The sequence below is a fragment of the Aulostomus chinensis genome, chromosome 5 (genome assembly GCF_037954235.1).
Source record: "Aulostomus chinensis isolate RoL2024-O1b breed Wild chromosome 5, RoL_Achi_v1.0, whole genome shotgun sequence".
Classification (NCBI taxonomy): domain Eukaryota; kingdom Metazoa; phylum Chordata; class Actinopteri; order Syngnathiformes; family Aulostomidae; genus Aulostomus; species Aulostomus chinensis.
The window spans coordinates 23,479,573-23,501,367 of record NC_141324.1 but is presented as its reverse complement, the minus strand read 5'-3'; the positions used below and the strand labels follow the sequence as shown (position 1 = coordinate 23,501,367).

The following is a 21,795-nucleotide window of genomic DNA, read 5'->3' as shown; positions in this document are numbered from 1 at the left end:
GATGAAGATGAAGGAGCCGTAAATCTAAACAGCAACACGAGTCTAGCTCCAGGTGCTTCATGATGTCCAGTTTTTCCAGTAATGACACTTGAAGGAATGTTTAGGCTGACATGCAGTTTTAGTTCCTGCTAGACCTGGACAGCACTTATAGGAATGGTTAAAAATACTTACGTCTAGCATGCACACCTCACGGCAAGTGCAACTGCATATGAATGAAAACACATGCATGTGTCAATATATCAATCTCACAAAATTCTGGTGATACATGGAGTGTAAAAATATACATAGAAAAAAATATATACACATATACTGTATATACATAAATATACATTATGGAACAGAATATTTCTTTTATGTAGAAAAACATTTAGGTATCAAAACTTACAAATTATACAGATTTTTTTACATGAATGTGGAAGATACAGGGAGATCCGATTTTAACCAGTTTGTTTTGTTGCTTTTTTTTTAATTAAAATGAGAGTTTTAAAGTATTTTTAACAGCACAAATGAGAAGGTTAGGAGGCCTGGAGTGAGGTGTCCATTTTATTTGTAACCGTTTGTTCAAAAAAATGACAGATTAAAAAAAAAAGGAAAATATTTAACTTCAGTCAGCTGTGTTAACCTTACTGGCTTTTCCTTTTCTCATCTCCATGTATTTTTGTTTGTCAACAGCCTGTTCGCTTTACAGCTTTTAAAAAACATGGTGAGTGGCAGGATTACTTGCAATTACTTGTTTTAATCTCATTCAACTTTTAACATTCAAGTGAAGTAGACAGGTTTAGAAAACAAATATGTGGGAACGGATCCTCTTATTTTTCCACATGAATATTAGACGAGATGGGAGGATGTTTGATACAGTTAAACTTAATATTATCAACAGCCAGAACTGCCAACGGCTCCTACCAACTCAAATCAAGGACGTACTTGAAATGCGACGTTTAAAGTAACCGTTAATAAAATGTTGATTCAAATTTGATAAATATTTCACTCGTTTTCGCCGCATTGTTATGCTTTCACATTTGAAGGCCCATACCAGTGGTTGAATTGCAGGAAAGAGCTCTTAACATTAGAAAAGCATTGGTGAAAAGACACTGCCCATTAGATGCGTGAAAGGGGGGATGGGGGTAAGACATGAGAAAACAGACAAACATCTCTCTCTAAATTAGGTGCTAAAAGCCTATCTCATTAATTCTGTATCAGGCTGCAAACCAGCATGTGACACCCGGTTTAAGAAGTTTCTACTGTACCTTCCATGACTCCTTGACCAGTGGGTGAACCCTTAAAATCCAAATCAAATGCAGTAAATCCCAACTCATCAAAGCAGTTTCTTTCAAAGGTAGTCCATGTTAGATAGTAAATCCTTGTGCAAAGAGTGTGCAGATATATCCAGTCAGCATGTGGAGTTTCACTCTTCTCTGGTATGTAGTCACCTTTCTCATCATATAGTAGGACTGGGAATCCTCAGTACGGCAGAGACCCTCCTGCTAGCTCTCTCTCTCTCTCTCTCTCTCTCTCTCTCTCTCTCTCTCTCTCTCTCTCTCTCTCTCTCACACTCACACTCACATGCAAACACACACATCCATACACACAAGCACACGCACACACACATACACACACACACACACACACACACACACACACAGACCCCTCCCCCTATCCTCTATGCCCTCCTCTGTCCTGTGCCATTTGCCAAGGAGGGAGGGAATCCACTGGGGGCTCATTCATCTTGCCCCTGCTGACCCCCTGTGGTGACAGATGCTCTCGAGGCCTGCAGAGCTTGCAGGGGAGGAAAAAAAAAGATCCCCCTCACTGCTGCCAGACAGCGCCGGAGCCCTGCCACGTGTGACCCTCAGCACGCCACGGCATCCAGTGTGGGCACAGAGTCAAGTTTTAATTTTTAAAAAGAAGAAGACGGGGGGGGTGGGGGTCCTCTCAAGCTCATTTCTGAGCCTTGCTGCCACACCCAACTTTTATTGGGGCCAATTTAGAGAGAGAGGAGAATCTGTCACCAGCAAAATGGGGGCAAGAATGTAAGGTCAGCTTGAGCATTTTGTCCTCATAGCCTTGCCTGAGATTGACCCCACACTGGGCTTTTACTCCCGCTATAAATACCAAGGACTCATCTGGTCAAAATAAATAAACGGAAATGTACCGCAAATCAACAGCGCGGGCACGTGTGGGGGATTATTAGCTTACTATGATATTACCAAGAGAAAACAGACTGTTAGGATGATGCTGTGGAACGTCATCCGTATCATTTGAAGGATGCAATATTTACATTTTACTGTTTAAAATCACTTTCTGTCCAGCTTCCTTGTCCGATTAAAAATGAAATCACAGCTCTGTTTTGGAGCTCAAATGTTGTTGTCTCCATTGAATCCACCGACAGAGTGCCAAGTCTGCAACTGCAATGTACTAGGACCTTGTTTGTTTTGATGAAACATTTCATCACCGTAACCTTTTGGAATGTTACAACATTTATTGTACCGTACCTCAAGGCCTCTCACTGTTTTCCTGTCAACTGATTACTGCCAAGTAAAGAATTTCTCATGCAAATAACAGGTCTGACTCGCATCTATTTGACGGCTGGAATGGCCTCCCCACGGCACCGTTTGTAGCTGTCACTTAAAATCAGTACTCACTTTCAGAGAGTTAACTGCATAAAATGAGAGCAGCCCAAAAATAAAGTCAAATTCTAATTGTACAAATCTGGTTTTGCTTGGATATTAAATTAGGAAAAAAAAAAAACTCAAGTGAAAGAATTAAACTTTGGCATTGATTTTTACATTTGAGCTAATAAATGCTCATTATCAACACCTCGCTTTACAGTTCCAAGTTTATTGCTTCGCTGAACCGTGTGACCGATGTTCCAGTTCATTACCACAGACACAGTCAACAGTTGTTTTAATCAGGTTGTGTGCAGCTCTTCTCACCTCCTCTCCAATGGTTATATTACGGCAAAGTCAGTGTGAGGGACAGCTGTAAAACCCCAACCAGAGCCAATCGCAGCCTCCGTCCCCTCATTTCTCTCCATCGGCCACATTTGTCTAAACATTGGGCTTGAGTTTGACTGTGAAATTTGTCTGGCTATTGCAGATTTAGACCACAAATGGTGGATGTCAGTGAATGTGACGCGGAGCTAACTAACTAGCTAACTAACTAACTAGCTGCTGTTATCAGGTGTAACAAAAGTGAAACCTCTACAACGGTCTATCGGTAGCGAAGCCAACGCAGCCACAAGTTCAACTGAGGGAAAAGGAGCTGTCAGTGTGATTTATGTCCAAGCCCCTGACTTTGACATGGTCAGTCTTAAATAGCCCATTTAAAATGGAGATAATGAGTAAACTCAGCATTTTCTTTGGCCACAAAAGACACTGTGCAAAAAAACAAAAGAGTGTCGATTGAATGCTGACCCGCCCCCAAACCCATCCTTCACCACTGCATTGAGCTTCAGCTAAAGTCCCTGACAAAGGGGAAGTATCCTTACTACCACCACCTGAGGAAAGATGAGTCACATGACCAACTAGGGGGTTCTGGGAGATCATAGGCTCTTAAATTTGAAGGGGGTAGGGGAAGGGGGTTCTTCCTCTTCGAAATTCCCAGGGGAGAACCATGGCTTTGTCTTGGCTGACTCAGCAGCTGCCCAACACAAGACTATTGTGTTACAGAGCTAAATTAGAATCACCTGCCTAAATTGCCAGTATACCACAGCTGGCACATCTGGACAGCTCAGCCCAACAGCTGGGACTACATAAGGTGCCAGGTCAAGGCTCTGACACTGTGAAAGGAGGTTCCTCTGCAGATGAGGTTCAACTGGCAAATCCAGAGATGAGAGATGAGTATCAGGTGCAGAGGAAGTACAGCAACCAAGGTGCTAATTAGCACGTCTGACTCCTATCATCAGAAAACAATCCTACAGCTCAACGGTCAAAAACAAAACAAGAAAACACAACTGCCACCATGTGAAAATTCCCGTAACAAAATTCCCCTTTTTTACTCACATCATGTGGCCTACCTGACGCCGAGAGTGTGAGGACTCACACTGCTGTTTACTATCTGGGTGGCAGTCCAGAGCTCTAATTTCCTTATAAAAGCCCCAGAATCTTCTTCGAAGCCCCCTCCTCCAGCTCCTCGGGACTACCTGCTGGGCCCTGAAGTGCAAATCGGTGCTAGTGAGGATAGCAGATGAGCTAAGGTCATTCGTGTCTTTCCAGTGAGCCACACAAACAAAGGCAAACATTCCAGCTGAATGCCATTGCTGAAGTCGGCAGCAACAGAGTGAGAAAGAGAGGGAGAAGGAGACAGAGCAGCCCAGTGGAGATAATAGCCCGAGGGTGTGTGTGCATGCATCCACGTGCATGTGTGTGTGTGTTCTGGGGGATTATCTGTGGAACTATAAAGTGGGGTGAACCAGGGTTTAAGGCCTGATGTGACCAGAAGGAACGGGGGCAGGGTCTGAGACCTGCGGAGGGGTGGACAAAAGGAGCATTTGGACAGATGAAGAAGTCATCATCATTAAGCCACTGGAAGTTTACTGTCCAGTTATAAACCTCATTTCAAAATTAAAGGTTAGGGGGTGCGTGTGAAAGGGCAGCAGGCCTGGGAAGGCCTGTGAGGGGCTGGAGGGAGGTGAAGAGGCTCACCGAGGAACTTTAGACCTAATTCATTAGGGGACAAGCGGCCTTTGTGTTAGCGCTAGGTTGATTGGAGTGGTGACCTTGCCACACACCCTGGCCCAGTGGATGAGTTTAAGGGCAAGGCATTTAACCTTAAACTAAATCTCAACCACAGACAAGAGCATCATTTAATGGGCAAGGCCTAAGAAAAAGATTCCTGGTGAAGCACAAAACTTAGTTAAAAGCAGCCATGTCCTGGAGAACATTCTAGAATCCAGATACGTGTTTACAGTCATATTTAAGCAAATTTTCTGATAAACAATTTCAGAATATTAGATAATGTTTGACTTTACCACCTGAAAGGCCACATTAATTAACTAGTTGATAAATGAAATCTGTGTTCACAAGTTTTCAGGAAATTCAATGGTCCAGCTTCTTGAATGTAAACATTTTCTGTTTTTAAACTTAATTCTTCCACATCCTTAAAAACAAGCAATTTAAATATGTTCACTTGAACTTTTTTGTCACAATTTATGGACCGAATAACGTCTTTCTTATCCAACAGACTAATTGTCAGATTTTCTTTTAGTATAAAACAATAACAGAAGTCAAAGGAAGAAGAATGTACTGAGGAAGCTAACAAAAGGAGAAGAACTTAACCCTTGCTGGCCGCTAGTCACTATGTCAGGCTAATGCTAGCCATTAGCATCTCCATTTTAACACAACTGCCATGGGTCCAGACACACAGTCACATAATGAGATCAACCATAAACATGACAGATGTCACAAAAGAACCAAAAGTCTCTCGATCTCACATTGAAGCAGTTCCTCTTTGTCCTAGTTTTGTTGACAAAATCAATCCAATTCAAATAATATTAGTGTTCTTCTAATTCTTCTATTAAAGACTTTGACGACTTCAGCTTACGATCGGCAGAGACTGCTGCTGCAATAGCACACATTCCCAAATTAAACAGGTTTAAAATGGCTTGTGTCATTATACATCAGTTACTCCTTTTCTTAAGATTGATGAAGATGATCCCTTGTGAAGCAGAAAGCTTCTTTAAAATGTCAACTCTCTACTCATCGGCTTGTTTGGGCATCGTTGCCATAGATAAATAAATGAACTGTCACTTGCGACTTCATTTTATAAGTTCAAGTAGCATCAAGTCTTGCCAAAAAAACGTCAGTCCTTTCATAATGTGGCCAGCATGCGTAGCGATGTGTTGTCATGGCTATTATCCCAGATAGATTAGGTGAATGAAAGTGAGGGACGAATGACAGTTTACAATGCTGTTCATGACTGTGCAATAAAATGGAAGCCCTGTCAGTGAACCTAATCTGCATTTTACAATGCTGCCGGGTTGAACGCCAGTTCACCAAACCCGGAACAACAGAGAGAGACACAGGACCCTAATGCCTTTATGGACTTATTCAGAGAAGCCATATTGAATAAGACAACGATGAGTTCTATTTCATACAGTAAACCTGTCACTGGCAGTGGTCAAACACTGGTCAATGGTAAAGGGCAAGATGGGGGGAGCAAGGAATTTAACAATGAGCGATTGTAAGATTTGAAGTAGTCAAGATGCATTTCTTAATAATCTCAAATTTAAATGTATCCACTACCTTGAGGAAATACAATTCAAGCATTCTGAAAAAAAAGAAATTAAGCTTTCTACAGTAACAAATTAAGAAAAACAAACAAAAAACAAAAAAATCTTTTTCACCAGTTTCCCTTTTTTGGATTCAGTTGTTTTCTCTTTAGACAGAAACATAGTTTCTTCACCATCACAACAGCTTCTGCTGACATCTGGAACGTGCCGAATGGTTTACACCAGAGCAGATCTTTGATGATGGTTGACCAGGCCTTGTCCTGGCCATAAACTGTTGTTTAGACAGCCCTATTTGTTATGGGGTGTAAACGGAGAGCCATGGATCACATTGAGAGGGCCAAGACTATCAAAACATTGGCTCTTATCAGATGACTGAACCAGCAAAGGGGTCAGGTTCTGTTTCCAGGAGCTACTCAGCCCCCCCCCCCCCACCCAGTATCTGAAGATACAGACCAGTCCCACTGAGCTGGTCAGGAAATTATAGTAATGGGAGATTTTCACAGGCAGAGAGCCTCCAGAGAAGCCAACAATAACCAGAGCTAAAGTTCTCAGGATACCATACCAGTATTTTCTGCCAGTTTCATGTAATCAGTAAGGGTGTTTTATACATGCATTTTATTCTAAAACAAGAAAATAAATACCAAAAAAATATGAAGGAACAAGAATTTAATAATTTTAATGCTGTCAATTAAAGTTAGCAGCTAGCAGCTACAAGGCAATCAGACCCTGTTAGTCTCATCTGATGATACCAGTATCAGATGATAGCATAGCTGCTATAGGGTTTAGCCTGCCCTCAGTCCCACATTAGAGGATAAGGAAGTAGAGCTGTCAGCGGTAATTTAATGCAGCATACAAACCAGGCATAAATTCCAAATGGCATTGCTATATGGTTTTGATGGTGCTCTTTTCCCGCTGCTAAGGGATTTGTAAAACTGAGCTAAGCGAGCTGTGTATTAAATGTTTGCTTAGGAAGATAAGCACGAAAAAAAATTTGAAAAACTAATTTTTGCACATTGCACCTTTAACTTTCACAATCAACACCATGTGACAATGGCTTTCCACTGCATCTAGAGGGGCCTTTCTGGTTAATCAAATAGTGCAAGGTGATTTTTGTAAGTTATGAAAAATTCGTCAGATTTTGAAGTCAATGGAGTAAAAAAAAAAGAAAAAAGAGATGATTCAATTTATTTTTTCTAACAAAAACTTTATCAACAAATGATCAGCCTTGTAAATTAAATGGTGAATATGACCTAGGGATTTCATTTTTGTTTGTTGCAGACTGGTAAAACATAAAGCCATCAAAGGCCTTCATTATTTTGCAACTAAAGGAATAAATGTACCCAAAAGTTAGGCAAGCCACTCACCCTTCTACCCTGAAAAGTTCACAGCACTGACAAACCAACTCAATTTAGCCACGCAGGACTAGGGAGTACTCATGGTGAGAAGAGAAGAAAGAAGTCTGTTGTGTTTATAAGGCATCCAGAGAGGAATCCATCATCCACAATAGGACCTCTCCTTTCTTTTCCTCCCTGAAAAAAGTCTCAGCCACCTTGAATCCATTTGAGTGACACCATGACAATGAGGCCTCTCAGATCCCAACGAATGAGCCTCCTCCCCTTCCCTCAAAACTTCCTTACGGGGCGATCAGCTGTATCCATCATGTCCCTCTTCCTGACCCCAGGCGGCACTGCTGCATCAGCAGCAACCCACCCCCGTTACCCTTTTCACTCCCTCTCCACATATCCTCTATTACCCCCCACCCACCCGATTAATAAGCACCAGGTTGCCCTCGGTGACAGGACCCACACTTAAATCCCATCAGTCCTCCTTACTACAGCAAGAGCCACAGCATCAGCAGGACACTTTTTTGTCTTCATGAGACAATGGACACAGACCCATCCTTTGTTTGTGGGCTTGACCCCACACACAAACCTTGCAGATGAGAAAAAGTGACAGTAAACCTGTTTAGGGCCCGTGTCACTTCATTCCGTTCTGATCTGCCTGAAAGATGGGATATTTTACCAACTGGCAGATGGAACGCTGGTGGGTGCAGCAGGCTAAAAAGTGACGAGGAAGATGCAAAAAATGCACAAAAACACAAGTAATTGAATTATTAAAATTTTTTTTTTTGTAGAAAACAGGATACAGAGGAGCTGTTTTTGTAACTGTGACTGACAGGTAGCTTCACTCCACGGAGGAGACAGCTTGGATCTTAATAACCTTTCGCCAAGAACAGTAGCAAATTTCACTTTCTCTAGCTGCATATCAGACTTCCAACTCAATTGCTACACCTGTTACTGTTACATCAACAACAGCAAATCAATAGCAGGTAGGAACTATAATACAGTGAGGGAAAGGAACAGGAATGAGATGATGTTACGCCTCAACACTAATGTTCTAACTTCTGCTGATATAACTCACATGTCTATCTCTTCTATTCTGAATATATTTCCAGAAGTACTAAAATCATACTTGAGTTTATTCATAGAGGTCCTTTAAAACAAAATGAAACTGAGCTGTATCTTTCATTGTTAAAGGAATACACATCTGCAGCTGGAACCATCCTGGTACCAACAGGCATCTGGGGGATCCGATCTTGACGCATCCTCATTGAGTGTGTCGGAACCTAACTACAGGTGTGAATTAACCAATGAGTACGCATACAGATCTGATCAGGAATGCGACCCGGAACACATACGGCACATTTCTTTCACCAGTTGGTACAGGAACAGGTCACACTGCAACTGCTTATAAAACAGTTTTCTATATTACAAGTGTTGGTTTGCCTAGAAAATGCAGAGAAATAAATGGGGTCTGCATTTTTTATGTCTTCTTTGTATTTTAATTTTGAGCAGACAAGGCATGGTAAAAGCATCGCTGCACTTTATATGCAACAACAATCAAATACGCTAATAATGAATGGCAATCACATAAATGTCTATTTGCACGTTAACTATAGAGCGGGGAACTGACGTCCAATCAAAAATGGTCTTTAGAGTTGCATTTGAGACTGTGCTCTCAGACTCTGAAACCACAGTTTAATGGTCTGTGTCTTGTCTGAATGCCTGGAATTCTACTCAGTCTTGTCTACTGGTCTAGATGTGCATTAATAATCCTAATTTCCAACAGTGCTGTAGCCTACGTGGAGATGACATCAAACCAGCAAATGAGAGGATGAGAGACCCAACTGTCATGTGTTCATTCCTACTAATCACAACCCATTCACTACGAATCAGAATGTCAAAGTTTTAACTCTGATCTACCCAGCTCAGGTAGGCAGCTGCCTCTGAGCAAAAACTGTAGGATACACAAGTAAAACACTGGGACAGTCCTGAATATGGAGGACGCACTGATGCACTTGAATAAAACACTGGTGATGCACGTGTATTGTCCAGTCTATGGACACTGAGGGTGTTGCAGCGTCCCCTAAAATCCGGAATTGTGGTCTTGGTCTTGAGTCAGTCTCAGCCTCCCTCATTGTCAGCCTTGACTCTGTCACACCCATCCTGTGTCTTAAGTCTTTTCTAGGACTTGCTTTAAGCGTTCTTGAATAAAACACTAGTGATCTCCCGACACACACAGAGGCTTGTTCAAACACCGAGTGTGATCTTACAGTTTGTAATTTGATCACTCAAGATGCATGTTTTATGCAGGTCTGAACGGGGCCTAAGAAAGCATTTAACTGCACTCATCTACACCATTTAACCTCAGTGGGGAAAGTACAGAAACAAAATGAAAATGGCTGTTTTATTTTTCTTGGAGACATCAAGGCACTCTGACCATGGTTGAAACAGTCAGATAACACATGTACAGCTAGTCTCCCAGCTGGTAGATATGGTTTCATCAAGTTAGATGAAAACATGCCAATGAGTCAGATCTACTTAATCAAAAAGAAACTCAAAAAGTATTCAAATTTTGTTCAAATTGCAGATGCACACATTCACACAGAGAATGAAAATAGCTGGAGAGAGAGAGGGAGAGAGGGAGAGGGAGACAGAAAGAGATAATGACCTTCCCTGCCACAGAGGAACGTTGAGTCCTTGCAGCAGAGGGCTGGGTCTTGGTCACCGTAGCCTTGGACAATCTGTGACAGCCCATGGAAAAACCTTCTGCTAGAGACAACCTGCTCCCCCGCAAACCCTGGCAGCATCAACACACACTGTCCTTGTGTTTCAATATGAAGAGGGAGGGAGGGTGAGAGAGTGATGGTCCTATTTGTGTTGGTGTTTGTGTATCTATGACTGAGTGTGTTTGTGTGCGTGTGCGTGCGTGCGTGTGTGTGTGTCTGGGCACGGAGATTTTAGGACAATGTATGTGGACAAGGCCAGTGATGTTGCTGTGGTGATGAGGGAGATCTGGCTACCAGCCTGAGTGTTTCCAGCTGTTGTTACTGCACGTCCTGCCTCTTCATTACACAATGATGCAGGATGTTTCATACTTTTGTAAAAAATTGATGGAGGCAGAAGCATACATTTATCACCATGAGTCACAAAAGGGGTCATTTATCTTCCACTATATGACAGATTTGAACAGTTGGGATTTTGATCATAAATTAAGTGATTTTCTGCTATATTCCCTCCATTAAGGACAAAAAAAAGAAGAATCAAAGTGAGAGACACATTAGAGAGATGTACAGGGTAAATGATAAACTGTCAACCTGAAGTGCCAGATGGTTTGCATCACAAAACTATTTGGGAAATCAACCTTGAAAACTGTTTGGAAAAGGGCAGACACCTTCAAAAAATACTTGGCAGATGATTGGAAGAACTGTACATACAGTACAACCTCACTTGAACCAGGTGCGAAAAAAACCCCAAAACATATTTCCTATTGTGAAAATTAGTTTTGCTGTTTTAATGAATCAATTATAACTTGCTTGTGATGCTGTACGAGCTTGATATGTGATTCTATATTTCATCACAGCAGTAGGACCTAAAGGGAGTAAATCCTGCGGTGGATGGGAGTGAAAATCAACTTTGCTCGTTGTATTTGCAGATGAAACACAGCTGGTCGCGAAGTCCGCATTCTGTGCAACTGTACTGTGCTGAGGACCACCTCTTCCAACCGTGCCAGGGCCAGGGAAGAATACTGTATCTGGGTAGTCAGAAAAACAAACTTAACTTCAGAGTATGGATCACCCAGCGTGGGTCGGCCCTAACTACTGATTGGTGCAACCATAGCTTTGATTATCTCTTGATACTATGAAGCTTTTCAGACCTAAAGTGTCACTCCAGCTGAATATTTGAACAACAAAGCATGAACATGCTACATTGGACAGCAGCTGCTAGGGTAGATTAAATCTATGGTGAAAATACAGCAATATATTTAGATAATGATGAGTGGTTCATCTCACCGCAGAGCCTGATGTTGAAATGAAATAACTCAAATGTGATCCATCTTCGAATAAAATGACATGTGCAGCTATGGCCAAAACAATGAAATCGGACCTACAAAACATTAACTTTCCTTCAGGCTATTGTACGCGGATCCAGGCGGTGGCAGAGCACACACTGTACTCTTTAAAAAGAACAAGCAAGCTGGAAGCAGTCATGTCTGGCCTCAGCTCCTGCTCCACTGTGGTTGGCATCTGTACACAGGGGGGGGAAACACACCAGAACACCGTGTGAGAACACGCTGTTCCATAACAGTACTGTGTGAGAAGGGATTCTCAGCTGGATGCTTTCCAGGTTTCAATGGCAAGAATGAGGATATTATTACTAAGTGCTCTTCATGAACTCACATTGGGGTGTAATGTAGCCCACAAAAATCCAAAAGATTGATCTAAAAAAGGAGGATCATTGCAGACATGAGATAAGCATTTCATGCCACAATCCTTCTGTGGTGCGATGCGAGTTTAAAGTGTTCTGAGTTATTAAACTTATTTGCTTATGACTGCTGCTGATTTACAAGTTCGTCTCTGCAAATTGAAGAACTGAAATTCCTCTTTCACCCTGAACATGCCATCACTCCCCTTTGAACACACACGCTTAATGGCGATCCTTTGACTTGGTTTCGGACACGCCGCCTGACGAACGATGCTCTGAGGGCATGTCCCGTAAACTTCCATTCATTTCTGTCAAGGCGCTATTTCAACTTTGATCTGTGGGTCAAAGTACAGAGAGAATATGAGGGCAGTGGAAGAACTGATCTTAAGGAATTTATAGGATTAAATTTGGTGGGTTTATTTAGATGCCCTTAACAAATTGTGATCTATCTTTAATTACAATATTAGCTTCCAGTGATTTTGAAAACATTTTAAAATGTTGTTTTTGTGCAAATCCCTCAAAATGAACATGTGATCGACAACAAAGATGTAGTTGAAACGACAAGGATAAGTAGGGTGTTTCTGAAGTCAAAGAATAAATGATCATAACATAACTGTTATTATCGTTTTTGTAAATGAGAAGCCCAATAAAACAGTGTTTCCCGGTGCCACGAGCTTGCTGAGTCAGTCAGCTGGTCAGCTAAAGAGAACCAGACTTTAAAGTTGAGAGGAACCTGTCCTGCTTGCTGGAATCTGAGATAACTAACAGAGGTAAACAGGAAGTGCCATCTATAAGGGTCACATTTCCCTCATACATTAAACTACACACACATAGCAACAACAACAACAACAACAACAAAAAACAACAACACACAATTAGTACCCAAAGTCTCGCTTTAAACAGAGAGCAGGATGTTCAGGCCAGTCTTCTTGGCTGCAATCCCACAAATTGCATGTCGTACCTTCCTGATGGTAAATTCCTTTCATCCATCAATACAAGCCACATTCTGGGTGTGTGTGTGTGTGTGTGTGTGTGTGTGTGTGTGTGTGTGTGTGTGTGTGTGCGCGTGTGTGTGCGCAAGAGAGAGAAAGGTATCTTTAGCTTAGCTTTAGTGGATTCATCTTTTAGCTTCACTGCTGAGCCACAAACATAAGCAGTGGCAGACACGCAACAGCACACCTTCATGGAAACACAGTTGTTAGAATGAAGGCAAATATTGGTTAAGTGCTGAGGGGTCTTTAGATGGTGTGTTCATGCATCCCAGCAGCGCTACATGCATCTGGACGACTCAGCCGATGTAATGCTGCAAAACACGGAACATCTTCAAATGAATCCGAGACGAGACGAACAAAATTTTAATGTGCGTGGGAAAGCTTCATGGTAGCCTGTATCCCTCCATGCATTTTCACCTGTGAGGGCAAAAGCTGAATCCCTTGATTGAGTGTAATGTCAAAGCTTTTAACTGACAAGATTTTAATTCAATTATATAATGGAAAATTATACAAAATCTTGTTGCTGATAGAATCGCGAGACTGAAAAATACTTCACGCAATGTTTCCCGCTGTCTCATTCGCATCATCCACAGCTGCAATTTAGCGAGTTTTTACAATTTTTTTCAAAGACTAATTGAATAATTGAGTTATCCTTTCTGCTCCAAACCAATGCATTTTGAATAAAATGCTGCAGGTGAAACTAAGATATACCAGCTGATGGTATAGAGGACTTTTAGGAGGAGCCCCCTCCCTAGGGGGATCAATGCACATAAATGGAAAAGGTCACAGACCTTTGACATCTCCTTTCAGCCGGGGGAGGGGCACAGGCCTTTGTGGGATTGGCTTTAATGATCCAATTGTCAACTGTGTCATACACCTTCATATAGTATACCGTTTGACTCACATTCAGGTCCACATCTCTTTTACTGTACATATATTCACTGCAGTGCCCAGCCTTGAGTCTGGATATGGAGTATCACCCTGCTCCTGGCTTGCAGCCTGCATCCAGCTGTCTTGCTTCATTCTTCATCACTCCCACATCTGTTTTAACCTCTTCTTCCATCTCCTCTGCCTCCCCTGCTCCTCTACCAGACCCTTTATCAGCGCCTTCTCTCTTTCTTCTTTCATGCCATATGTCTGAAGAGACACTCAGCCACTTCAAAAGGCAAAGACAGGAGAAGATGGCTACCTTCGATACCGTGACACGTTTGGACAAAATAGCAAGCAGCAAGACACTAAATATATCTCTGTAATGAGGGTGGAAAGCAATTAAGACCTCAACTAGAAAAGAAAAGAAAAACCTCCCATTCTTTGATTGCATGCTGACAGCTTAAATATCAATGCCTGGAAATATTTCAAAAACCATAAGAAATGGATTCCAAAAATAGATTGCTTTTTTTCACAAAGGTGCACATAATTCTTCCAGATAAACGACAGCACTCGAGGGGCATAACCAAAGATGATTACAGGGATACAAATATGAACGTAGTGTCAAAACCCATGCCAAAATAACACCCACTAACAATTTAACTACCTTCTTATCATGGACTAAATGAACTGAGCAAAAACCTTCAACAAGTTCTACCTCAAATGATTGTTTTTCCCGATGTTGAACAGATCGGCACAAAGACTGCATGACTCCTTCTTGAGCTCACCCCTCCACCATAATTCATTAAGATCACCCTAGTCTTTATGTAATCTTGCCGACAGACGAACTGCACTGTAAACAGTTCGGCGGAAATGATTGAAAGAACCTAAAATAAGCACATACAAATGACTGCCTGGGATGGGAAAAAAAGGGAAGATGTAGACTGTCATTATCAGTGAGTGAATAGAACTCTCTCCAAACATGAGGAACATTGTGTTCTTGCCATTCTTGACCCTCAATTAAAAAAAAAGAAAAAAGGACTGGTTAAAAGTTTACAAGCATCCATACAGAACACATCTGGCTCTGCAGATCAGCGGGGAGACTGATACTGTCTGACAAAAAAAGCCACTGAGTAGTTCAACTGATGTTACCTGTTATATAAATTGTGAACACGTTAGACGTATAAAGGCGAGGAGACAATCGATGCGGAGGCAATAAAGTTACTACGTTTAAAAAAAGAGTCAATCTCGCTCAGTAACCAGTCGACCCCAGTGATACAGGTATTTTGGGGCCGATAGTGATATTAAGGAGCAATAAACTGATAAATCATTGAGCTGTGTAGTTGATTATTTATCCATTTGTTTGCTCATTGTAATCACTTCCACCTGTGTCAAAGATAAATAACGGAGATGGGATAAGTTGCAGTTTACGACTAATCTGTACCATCCAGAGTGACGGTCATTGGTGCACTGAAATATGAAATCGCTTACTGGAATTACCAGAATCCAAAACGCCATCGGGGCTGTGAGATAGTAAAATTAACTGGGACTTTAATATTCGGAAATATGTTTTCTTGATTATGTTCTGTTTAAAAAAAAAGAATTCAATTAAAAATAATTAAACTTAGCCAAAAAAAATAAAAAAAAAATATTGGCATTTATATATACAGGGGATTGGAAAAAAAAAAAAAACACAAAAAAAACAGCCCTGATATTATGCTTTCCTATTTGCACATCCTGGACAACATACGAGCTGATACTGACACACTAATATTATAGGCCAAACCGATAAGTCAGTCAAGCTTGAGTCTCTACATTGGAACTTTTGAGCTTCAATCAGGTCACAGTGTGTATTGTAGGAGAATGAGAGCTAGGTCACAATGACCCAGAGTGAGAGCCGGATCATGATGCCCTGTACCGATGCCGAACATGTCAGCTCACCAAACAAACAGGAGACATTGGGAATATTGGGAAAGGGCCCATGCACCCCCCCTTCCCCACACACACACACACACACACACACACACACACACAGAGCGCAGAGATGCTCACCCACATTTAGTCAAATTCCAAGATGAGTCAATTGAGAAATGTCCCATTTGTCTTTGGAATTTGAGATAGACTAAGAGTCTGGTAAACAGGATGAAGCCCATCACACCACACGAACACACACACACACACAAACACACACACACACAAACACACACACACACACACACACACACACAAAGCCTGTCTACAGTAAAAAAAAAGGCGACTCACGTTCTGTAACGTTGGAAGATATCTCCGACTACGGTACGTTGTCAGTAGGGCCACTGTGAATAAAGAGACCCCCCATCTGACACCTGTGTCTCCATCAACTGATTCAACTTACCCACCTCTTTCTGCCACGACAGTATGATCTTTATTAATAGCGCAATATTCTCTTTGTGTCAACATAAACAGGGAGTTAAAAGAATGTGTCGTGCAATGTTGGCTCGGCAGTTTGACCAATGCCGATTCTTTTCAGGACCACCTGTTTTTTTTCCCTCCTGTCAGAACACAGTCAACAAAGTGCAAAACAATAGTGCTGATCCCTCTGGTTGGATCTGCGCTCCTTGTACCATCTGTACTATGACTACCCGGGGTCAAAAAAGCCCAACTAAGTACCTCTTAAAGGATCAGGAGAGGCATCTGCCTGGCTGACTCGTGATGTTTTTTTTTTTTGCTGTCAAAGGGAAACGATCTGTGAGTGTTTCATGTAAAAGATTTTTTCCCCCCCTCATAGATCAATATTTAAAATGATGCGTTTCTGACATAACAAGGCTAAAGAAGAAACCAAACCCTCTGTGTTACTGACGGGAAAGGTAATCAATCCCTTTGCCTTTCTGTTATGACACCAAATACACATCCGAAGTGATCTATCTCACACCAGTTAGTCACAACAATAATTTGAGAACGCGTGGATAAAATGCTGCGAGTCAAACGAACTTCTGTTTTCCTCTGTAAGATCAACCGCTACATCAGCAGCAAACTGAGTGAACGCAAAGGCATTAACGGCAAGAGTCCTGATGGGCTCAAAATGATGGCCGGAGAATAATGAGAGAAAATAAATCAATCTGTTACCGTGGTGACCACGGCCTCATGTATAAATGGATGTGAGATAGTCATCTTTCCACTGCTAGGTAGAGCTATTAATGTGAGAAAAGTCAGGTCGTAGTTATGGAAGACCTCACGGTAAGTCTCTTTGTAGAATCAAACAAATTCGAATCTAGGGCAAAAAAATATAGAGAATCCATTATCATAACAAGATAAAAGGTTTGAAAACATTTTCAATCACGTTAAAATTGGGTTATTATTTTAGATGGAAACGAGTTCTACTGTTTGTTTTTTTTGAGGCGCATCCCGTTTTAGCTTCTCTGTGATAAATGTGCACCCACTGCTTCATGAGGATGGATGCAGCGCCTACATTACAGGTCAAAATATAAATGTGTTTGGAAATACTACGGGTTTTGCAGCACTTTGAACAAGCTCGTGTTTAAAAACGAAGCTGCTGCAATGACACGGAGACAACATCAGACCTGACCACCTCCAGACTTTTACAAAGCAAAATGGGGAAAGAGATGTCTGCTTCAAGGCTAAAGAGAGAAACCTGTCATGGCGAGTGGTGTCACGGTGGCCCTACTTATCTCTTTCCAGATTAAGTCCCAATTGTTTGCAGGGAACAAAGGCAGCTAGTGAGGAAACCAGCCCCCCAAGGGCCAGATGGTCAGCGTTCACAGCCCCCTGACCCCTCCAGCCTTTGCCCTCTGCGTCAGGGCTACGCGTGCTCTGGGTGAGACAGGCCACCCAATGAAGTCACAATACACACACTGATGTTACAGAGCATGCAATCACATGATATATTGGACATCAGTGCAGGGATGTTTCTCTGTAGTAACTCGGGGAGGTTTCTTTCATCACAGGGAAATAATTAGATTTCCAGTGATGATACAATTAATTTGTGCAATTTCGAGAGGATAGAAACCTGCCTCTGCCACTGATGTGGTCCTGCAATTACAAGGTTTCTGTGGTAGGCAAACATATTTTTCAATGGTTACAGAAGCACGTCCAAACATTAATGCCGGCTTTATTTGCAGATCAGGCTCAAGCACAGGTCTGTGCTCTCAAGTACTATCAAGCTTCAATCGTTTTATGGCAGCCACCATGTTGCCTCAATACTATTGAGTATCAAAAGATGCCTTGTCATTCAATAGCAGCATCTCCAGGGTGGGCTTTTATTTCTTTTAAGTTATAAAACAGATCTGAGTTGAAAAAGTAAAGAAAAATAAAAAGACAAATTAAATGAAACCACAATTTGGTAAATTGGTTCATATTTTCATGTTGTTGTTGTTGAACTGTTTTTCAGTGAAAACCAAAGATTTGTAAATTATTTTCATCTGGTTCACATTTATCTTAATCTGAATTTGAAAAAAAAACCCCACATCCCTCAAGAGCTGGTATTGAACGATACCCATCCCTGGTGTTCTTTGAGTGCCTTTCTATAGGTGGAGAAGATGATCATCTTCAGCAGGTACGAAAAATCAACTTTGAAGCACGATTCCTGGATACAATATCAAAAACTACAACATTTTTAAGCTGCAAGCTGTGAATTGATCGATACCGGAACCAGGAATTATTCGATACTGAAATTCTGCTCTGCTAAAAGGGGATTATTCTGTTGAGACTATGATGGAGCATGACAGAAATCGGTGCGGAATACTCCAGAGTATTTGATCTTGTTATGTGCATGTATTTGTCATTAGCTCCACTGACATTCTAAAAGGAGGTTGGGGGGTGGGGGGGTAAGGAATGCAACCTTTGGGACATGAAGCATAAAGAATGACAGATTAGGTGTAGTCAAGACAGACTGGTTTGCCTGTAATTACACTGACAAACCATCTCCTGGTTGTTCTTATCTGATATGAGTTTATCTAAGCCGCTGAAGCCTGTTTGTACACCAGAGCCTCAGGCAACTCAAACAGTCTTCAACAGACAAACATGTAAATTGGTTCCACATACTGTATATACTTCGTTATCAATGACTCGTTTGCAGGAAGGACTAATTCGGCCACGATCAACTTTGTGTGCATATTTATTTTTTTCTTTTTTAGGTTTGTAAGGCATCAAACGGAATACGGACACAAACAGGTTTCACATTTGCAGCCGGGCAGGACATTAGATAAGGTTAATTATGTGTGCAAAAGCAATGATGTAGATCTCTATTAAAACCGAGGGATTCATTCAGTGTATCACATGCTGCTTGTATATCTTCAAATAAACATCACCATCGATACGAATTTGATTGCAAATGTGTGAAACAAACTTTGAGCATCTGTTGGAGCTCAGTTGACCGACATCGAGCTGCAACGACCCCGGGAGCGTTTATCGCCTAAACCCGTTCATGACGGTGTTGTTTACCGGGTGTGTAAACATCAGAATAGTGAAACAAAGCGTGCCTACCTTTCTCCATGCTGGGCTGCATCGCCGTCCATGCAAAGTCTGTGGGTCTGCGGGTGAGTTTTTGAGCCTCGGAGGGTCGGAGGAGCGACGTTCTCTCTCTCTCGCTCTCTCTCTCCCTCTCTCTGCTCCAGCTGATCCGAGCTCGCTCACCCACAGCTGCCATGTGAGTGACGTCAGGAAATTACTGTACGTACCGTTTGGTTGAGGAGTACGAAAAGAAAAATTCAGGTTAGTTTGTTTCTCGTACGGGATGAGAACAAAACACAAATGGAGACAAAAGGCACAAACTGATCCAGTTAACGCGATGTTGGATGACTTAAAGTTCAAACCGGGAGAGTCTCGCATATTTTATTTTCTAAGCAGTGCCTCGATGTTCTGGGATTTAAAAAGAAAGAAAAAAGGGCTACGTATGCTCATGAGGTAATAGATATGTAGAGAAATGTAAAGCAGTAATGTAAGAAAAAATAAACCTTGATTTAAATCTCCTTATGAACACACATAAAGAAGTCTACAAACAAAATAAAACGGGACGAATAAGCAAACTGAAATGAAATGAGAGTCACGTACATGCATACATGCACTTTCTTACGTTGCTTACTCAAACGTAAAAAAATACATATTGCTACAACACACACACACACACACACACACACACACACACACACACAAGTTATTGTGTTTTATTCTGGATTTATACAGAGGCATATACTGGTTCAAGTGGACTTCATGTTATTCCAACTGCCTTTTTTTTAAAAGATAGAAATGTCCCCCTCTATTGGCAGAAGCACAGAGCAGATTCATCCTAACAGGCCCCTTGTAATAAAGTGGAGGTTGCAACATTTTTGATTAAAAAAAAAAATCGAAATGCAGGTCAAACTACAAGTGAATTTGAAAAACGCAGCAGTAAAAGCAGATGTGTGATGATTAACCTTAGAGCCAGGTTTTATGATTTAATGCTGGATTAGGACGAGGGTGATATTGGGCTCATCTTCTCATTCAGCTCATCATCATTTTGCGCTTTCAACGATTCGACCAGCTTTTAACTGACCTCACAGAATTGTGTGGGACCTACTTGCAAAGCCAAGAGGCTTTAAATTGATCAAATCAAGTGGTTAACTGTCTACTGTTTTCATATTCTCCATTTTTCAGTGAGCTTGCAATTTCCCTGCCAGTGGTTACCTTTTCTATCCTCTGTAATGGATCATATGTGTAGATTGAAAAAAAAAGCATCTGTCTTCATGAAACCTTTTCATTAAAAGGTATATATTCATCTCATTAAATAGGGACACCAGGTTTAATAAACCCTGAAAAGTTCAATATCATCTTACGGGGTGACATAGATACATAGATAGTTGGACACTGCCCCCTGTTGGACAACAAAGGTAGTAAATAAACCGATAAGCCAGACAGAATCCCATCGGGGGAAGAGGAGGCCAAGAAAATGTCAAATGATATTTTTTTAATGATCTCGCTAAAACAAACAGTGTTTATCAGTGTTTTGTTTTCATTATTCCCCTTTTCTCTTCCCCTCTATTTGTCTCAGACAAAAAGCTAGCTAGCTAGCTAGACAGATAGGTAGATAGATATAAAGATAGATGGATAGATAGAATGATAGATAGAAAGATGGATAGATAGAATGATAGATAGATAGACAGACAGACAGTTAGATAGATACAGTAGATTGATGATAGATATAAATACAGATGGATAAATTAAATGATAGACAGGTAGATAGATGGATAGATAGAATGATAGATAGGTAGATAGTTCGATAGATAGACAGACAGATAGATAGATAGATTGATGATAGATATAAATACAGAGGGATAAATTAAATGATAGATAGATAGATGGATAGATAGATTGATGATAGATATAAATACAGATGGATAAATTAAATGATAGATAGGTAGATAGATAGATGGATAGATAGAATGATCAGTAGATAGATGATTGATTGATAGATTAAAGAAATTCAACTAAAATCAGAAATTAAAAAGTAATCACATGACGAACAAACTAAAAAATGTAAGAATTATGACAAATATACAATCAGCACAAAACAATGTACAGCTTCATAGTTTTAATGTGTTATTCAGATTCTTCATAAAGAAAACTTTGAATTGTAAACTCACATTTATTGAGAATTTATGCCAGACTGTCCCACATTAGTAATCCAAACATAACAAGTTCATAAAATAGTGCAGATTCTTTGTACAAAGTGTCAGCAATACATTTTGAGGCTTTTAAAAATATATATATTAGACTCAATGCAAGAAAAAAAGGGGCAACGTCTAATTTAGCTGTGCAAAAAGAGCAATTTATTCCTCGATCATGTTTAAATTGTTTGAGAAAATGTAATAAAAAAAATGATCTGCCCGAGTTTGCTTAACAGCTTGGATTGCTTTCAGCGAGACTGAGAGGTAAACATTGTAACACGGAGATCCACCAACATGTTGCT

At 41.0% G+C, this 21,795-nt stretch overlaps 1 protein-coding gene across 9 annotated transcripts in view; it reads right to left on the bottom strand.

Moving 5' to 3' along the window:
* greb1l (GREB1 like retinoic acid receptor coactivator) overlaps nt 1-21,795 on the bottom strand; it is a 46,557-nt gene that overhangs the window by 23,216 nt on the left and 1,546 nt on the right. For 5 of the 9 annotated variants that reach the window (XM_086204004.1, XM_086204009.1, XM_086204010.1 and 2 more), the window contains exon 2: nt 19,335-19,518. The gene's annotated coding sequence lies outside the window, so the exon portion shown is untranslated. Of the gene's footprint in view, nt 1-171; nt 203-1,247; nt 1,493-4,015; nt 4,067-19,334; nt 19,519-21,795 lie in introns of those variants that run through there. The other 4 variants (XM_086204006.1, XM_086204005.1, XM_086204008.1 and 1 more) reach the window with 4 other exon arrangements.